Below are 6,290 nucleotides of genomic sequence, written 5' to 3'. Positions count from 1 at the left end.
CAAGCCGAGCACTAATGGCTACCTCTCACATAACCGACGTGCCATCCATATTTACGGGTGTAGTGAGCTTACCTCCATGCCGTTCGAGTTACCTCCTCTCCCGCATACTCCGGTGGCTCCACGATCCAAGTGCAAGCTTCAAGCAAGCTCCATCCTCAAGCTCCACGCTCCAAGCTCCATTGCCGCGAGCAAGACAAGACAAGAGAAGAGAAGAGAAGAAGAGAGGAGAAGATGGAGAGCTTCTCCTCCTCGGTCCCTCACCCTCACACACTCACTCCCTCACACTCTCACACTCCCTCTCTCAAGCACGAGCTCAAGCAAGCAAGAACAAGAAGAAGAAGAAGAAGAGGAGAGCTACTTTTGGCCACACACAAGAATGAGCTTCTCATTCACTTTTCAACTTTATATACAAAACCCTAAATCCCTTTCGGGCGGTCATCCCCTTTTCCCCTTTTTTCATGGCCGGCCATAGCCTAGGCCCTTTTTCCCATTGTCCTTCTATCTTCCTAGCTTCCTTTCCACCGCCCATCTACATTTACAAATTGCACGGGTGAGAGCCCGGCGCTCTTTTACAAGATTTCAGGGTGCGCCTTTCCCCTTTTGTATTTGCCTTGGCCTTTTAAGGTTGCCCTTGCACTTTTGGCTTTTTCTCCTATTCTTTCTTCAGTCGGGCTACCTTTTTCCGCCTTTGCCCTGCGTCTCTTTTATTTCCTTTTGCTTTCTTCGTGTTGGGGTTAACAATTCCCTTGGTTCATCTCACACTTGAGGACCCAATCTACGAGAAGTTTTGTTGCAATGAGGTGATATTCAGGGAGACAAGTCTACCAATTTAGGGATGTCTTGCCCATGAGGACCCTAAATGAATGCGAGGAAAGTGGGGAGTCGTTGTGTTTTGTTTTTCGATCATCCCGAGGGGAGGAATCTCAGACAAGACAAGGTTTATCAAGTTCCTCCTGCCACCCCCGCGTGCGGGGAGGGGCAAAGGGTTTATCAAGGCGGCAGCGTGCCCGAACGAGCACGACGGAGGGGGATCACCCTGAGCAAGGGAGAGAGGTCGAAGGCATCCTTCCTTCCTCCTCCACCCGCACAGTCGCGGGACGACCCCAAAGCATAGCCTCCCCCACTGTCGCCCAACTCCGACGAGGGGAGAGAGGATGCCGACCGCGCCTCCGAGCGCGATCCCTCACGGACATTCCAGGGTTCGCATTGTTCTCATGGATGTGTGTCAATGATCCTTCCGCAGGTTCACCTACGGAAACCTTGTTACTACTTCTCCTTCCTCTAAATGATAAGGCTTAATGAACTTCTCACAACGTCACCGGTGGCGAACCACTAGCATTGCCGCAATCCGAAAACTTCACCGGACCATTCAATCGGTAGGAGCGACGGGCGGTGTGTACAAAGGGCAGGGACGTAGTCAATGCGAGCTGATGACTCACGCTTACTAGGAATTCCTCCCTGAAGATCAATAATTGCAATGATCTATCCCCATCACGATGAAATTTCAAAAGATTGCCCAAACCTCTCGGCCCAGGTGGTAAACTCGTTGAATTCATCAGTGTAGCGTGCGTGCGGCCCAGAACATGTAAGGGCATCACAGACCTGTTATTGCCTCAAACTTCCATGGCCTAGACGGCCATAGTCCCTCTAAGAAGTTGGCCACGAAGAGGATCCTTCGTGTAACTAGTTAGCAGGCTGAGGTCTCGTTCGTTAATGGAATTAACCAGACAAATCACTCCACCAACTAAGAACGGCCATGCACCACTACCCATAGAATCAAGAAAGAGCTCTCAATCTGTCAATCCTTACTATGTCTGGACCTGGTAAGTTTCCCCGTGTTGAGTCAAATTAAGCCACAGGCTCCACTCCTGGTGGTGCCCTTCCGTCAATTCCTTTAAGTTTCAGCCTTGCGACCATACTCCCCCCGGAACCCAAAAACTTTGATTTCTCATAAGGTGCTGGTGAAGTCATCAAAATAACATCCGCCAATCCCTAGTCGGCATCGTTTATGGTTGAGACTAGGACGGTATCTGATCGTCTTCGAGCCCCCAACTTTCGTTCTTGATTAATGAAAACATCCTTGGCAAATGCTTTCGCAGTAATTCGTCTTTCATAAATCCAAGAATTTCACCTCTGACAATGAAATACGAATGCCCCCAACTATCCCTATTAATCATTACTCCGGTCCCGAAGACCAACACAATAAGACCAGAGTCCTATCGCGTTATTCCATGCTAATGTATTCAGAGCATAGGCTTGCTTTGAGCACTCTAATTTTTTCAAAGTAACATCGCCGAATCCACATCCCAGCCAATTAAGTCCTGGAGCGCGTCTCTGACAGAAAGGGCGGGGCGATCAGTGCACACCAAAGGAGGCGGACCGCACGCCCCGCCTCGAGATCCAACTACGAGCTTTTTAACTGCAACAACTTAAATATACGCTATTGGAGCTGGAATTACCGCGGTTGCTCTGGCACCAGACTTGCCCTCTAATGGATCCTCGTTAAGGGATTGAGATTGTACTCATTCCAATTACCAGACTTATAAAAGCCCAGTATTGTTATTTATTATCACTACCTCTTCGTGTTGGGATTGGGTAATTTGCGCGCCTGCTGCCTTCCTTGGATGTGGTAGTAGCTGTTTCTCAGGCTCCCTCTCCGGAATCGAACCCTAATTCTCCGTCACCCGTCACCACCATGGTAGGCCTCTATCCTACCATTAAAAGTTGATAGGGCAGAAATTTGAATGAAGCATCGCCGGCGCTGAGGCCGTGCGATTCGGGAAGTTATCATGATTCACCGCATTACCAGGTAAGCCCGCATCGGCCTTTTATCTAATAAATGCATCCCTTCCAGAAGTCGGGAGTTGGTGCACGTATTAACTCTAGAATTACTACAGTTATCCGAGTAGCAAGGTACCATCAAAGAAACTATAACGGATTTAATGAGCCATTCGCAGTTTCACAGTAAAAGAGAGTTTATACTGACACATGCATGGCTTAATCTTTGAGACAAGCATATGACTACTGGCAGGATCAACCAAGTAGCTATCTTTCGTCACACGAGCAGCACCGCTACTGCGCATTCCGACTCCACATCAAGTGTGGCTACGGGGCAAAAAGGCATGACCTCATCACCAATGTGTTGTTCTTGATGTAAAGAGAAAGAGGGGAGGAGCACGAAGGCTTGAGAGTTTACGGGGAGAAAAAGAAAACGACAAATGGGGATGGGACGAGGGCATGCTTTCGTTTCCCACCATGGACAAAGCCGCACACGAGCACGTGCATCGGGCATCGCCACCACCACGCACGAGGCGTGCTCCACGTTGTCTTGTCTGCCACATTCCGAGCTCGTGTCGAGTCGAAAGATGATGGAGACGCTCATGCATTCCACTGTTTCACGTCAACAAGAGCCCATCATGAGGTGCACTCAACCCCACCCGGAACAAGCCCCGCCGACGAAGAAGCACCTCGATCACATCATTCCATCGGTTTCGGTCCATCCGTATCGATACAAGCCGCACAATATTCACGACGAGAATCACCGTTAGCATTGAGAACCATGGAGCTCGAACATGATCTCGCCACCAACGAGACACATGTTCAAGGCACCGCACTTCGCTCCTCACCGCCTAGTGGGCACATGTTGACCGCCACGATGCGATGTCCTCGCAAGGATCACCACAAGTCGCTTGAGCCTAACCGTTCGGCAGGGGGTACATGGCATTTGCTCACGAGACACTCCTCGCGGACAAGACGGATGCGGGGACCATACGCCTCACCTCACCCTCCCTTGGATCTCCAAGGAGTGTTTTGATGGAGCAAGCACCACTACCCTCATAGGTGTTTTCAGCTCCAACGGCAAGGCATACCTACAAAGCCCAAAATTTCTTTTGGGGGGGGAGGGCGCGTCGCGACATGGCGTGTTGAGGGGGGGGGGGGGGGCGAATTGGGGGGGCGGGCGCACATCGCGACATGGCGTGTTGAGGGGGGAAGGGGGGGCGCATCGCGACATGGCGTGTTGAGGGGGGAAGGGGGGGGCCGAATCTTGGAGGGGGGAGGGCGCGTCACGACATGGCGTGTTGAGGGAGGAAGGGGGGGGGCAAATTTTGGGGGGGGGGCATGGTGTGTGTTGAGGGGGGAAGGGGGGGGGATTTTGGAGGGGGTCGCGACATGGCATGTTGAGGGGGGAAGGGGGGGGGCCGAATTTTGGAGGGGGGGGGATTTTGGAGGGGGTCGTGACATGGCATGTTGAGGGGGGAAGGGGGGGCGAATTTTGGAGGGGGGGCATGGTGTGTGTTGAGGGGGGAAGGGGGGGGAGGGATTTTGGAGGGGGGTGGGAGGCCGCGTCGCGACATGGCGTGGTGTGTGTTGAAGGGGGGGGCGAATTTTGGAGGGGGGCCGTCGCGTCATGGTGGCTGGGTGTGTGTGTTGAGGGGAGGGGGGCACGTCACGTCGTGTCATGTCATGGGGCGGGGGGGGCATGTCGCGACATGGTGAACTACGCCTGAGCAGGGAGAAGCCAGAGGAAACTCTGGTGGAGGCTCGTAGCGATACTGACGTGCAAATCGTTCGTCAGACTTGGGTATAGGGGTGAAAGACTAATCGAACCATCTAGTAGCTGGTTCCCTCCGAAGTTTCCCTCAGGATAGCTGGAGCTCCTCGCAGTTTTATCAGGTAAAGCGAATGATTAGAGGCATCGGGGGTGAAACACCCTCGACCTATTCTCAAACTTTAAATAGGTAAGCGGCCGGGGTTGCTCTGTTGAACCTCGGCGCGGAATGCGAGCTCCAAGTGGGCCATTTTTGGTAAGCAGAACTGGCGATGCGGGATGAACCGAAAGCCGGGTTACGGTGCCGAACTGTGCGCTAACCTAGATCCCACACAGGGTGTTGATTGATTAAGACAGCAGGACGGTGGTCATGGAAGTCGAAATCCGCTAAGGAGTGTGTAACAACTCACCTGCCGAATCAACTAGCCCCGAAAATGGATGGTGCTGAAGCGCGCGACCTATACCCGGCCATCGGGGCGAGTGCGAGGCCCCGATGAGTAGGAGGGCGTGGGGGTCGTGGCGCAGCTCTGGGCGCGAGCCCGAGTGAAACGGCCCCCAGTGCAGATCTTGGTGGTAGTAGCAAATATTCAAATGAGAACTTTGAAGACCGAAGTGGAGAAAGGTTCCATGTGAACAGCAATTGGACATGGGTTAGTCGATCCTAAGAGATGGGGCAGTCCTGTGTCAAGGGCGCAATGCGCGCCGCTCATCGAAAGGGAATCGGGTTAATATTCCCGAATCGGGACGTGGCGGTGGACGGCAACGTGACCGAATCCGGAGACGCCGGCGGGGGCCCCGGGAAGAGTTCTCTTTTCTTTTTAACAGCTCGCCCACCCTGAAATCGGATCACCCGGAGATAGGGTCCAGCGGGGGCTGGTAAAGCACCACACGTCTCGCGGTGTCCGGTGCGCCCTCGACGGCTTGTGAAAATCTGGAGGAGCGAATGCCGATCACGCTCGGTCGTACTCATAACCGCATCAGGTCTTGGGGCATGGGGTGTGCCGTGTCGTAGGGGGGTGAGGTGAGGTGGGGTGGGTTGAGTGGAGTTTTTTGAGGTGAGGTGGGGTGGCTTGGGTGGAGCGGGGTTTTTGGGGGTGGGGTGGGGGGGATGCGCCGTGTCGTGGGGGGGTGAGGTGCGGGGGGGGGGGGGGGAGGGGGCCTTCGGTGGAGTAGCTTTTCTTTTGGGTGGGGGGGGTGGGGGGAACGGACTTGGGTGGAGTGGGTTTTTTTTTTTTTGGGATGACGGTCTTGGGTAGAGTGGGGTTTTTTTTTTTCTGGGGGGGAGGGGCGCGGGGGGTTGGGTGAAGTGGGGTTTTCATAGGGGGAAGGTGCACCACGTCGTGGGGGGGTGAGGTGAGGTGGGGTGGGGTGGGGTGGTGTGAGGTGTTTTGGGGGGGGGAGGGCGGGGGGTTGGGTGGAGTGGGGTTTTCTTATGGGGAAGGTGCACCACGTCGTGGGGGGGGTGAGGTGAGGTGGGGTGGGGTGGTGTGAGGTGTTTTGGGGGGGGGGAGGGCCGGGGGTTGGGTGGAGCGGGGTTTTCTTAGGGGGAAGATGCACCATGTCGTGGGGGGGTGAGGTGAGGTGGGATGGGGGGTTTAGGGTGGAGTGAAGTTTTTTGGGGGGGTGAGGTGGGGTGGGTTGAGCAACGTTTTTTGAGGGGAGGTGAGGTAGGGTGGGGTGGGGAGGGGGGGAGGGAAGGCGATGAGGGTGTGATGTGTCGTGGAGGGTTGAGGTGGGTTGA

General features: G+C 54.4%; 1 non-coding gene and 1 pseudogene across 1 annotated transcript; one reads left to right on the top strand and one right to left on the bottom strand.

The window, feature by feature from the left end:
* Positions 1–1,226: 1,226 nt before the first annotated feature.
* On the bottom strand, positions 1,227–3,044 carry LOC148014509 (18S ribosomal RNA). Its single transcript, XR_015688782.1, has one exon. It is a non-coding gene; the product is annotated as an 18S ribosomal RNA (ribosomal RNA).
* A 1,417-nt stretch (positions 3,045–4,461) lies between these two features.
* On the top strand, positions 4,462–5,557 carry LOC148014508 (25S ribosomal RNA; annotated as a pseudogene).
* Positions 5,558–6,290: the final 733 nt, after the last annotated feature.

The sequence above is a fragment of the Lygodium microphyllum genome, chromosome 25 (assembly GCF_053477565.2).
Source record: "Lygodium microphyllum isolate KBCC chromosome 25, Lygodium_microphyllum_v1.1.10, whole genome shotgun sequence".
Lineage (NCBI taxonomy): Eukaryota > Viridiplantae > Streptophyta > Polypodiopsida > Schizaeales > Lygodiaceae > Lygodium > Lygodium microphyllum.
This window is presented reverse-complemented; position numbering and strand designations above follow the sequence as displayed.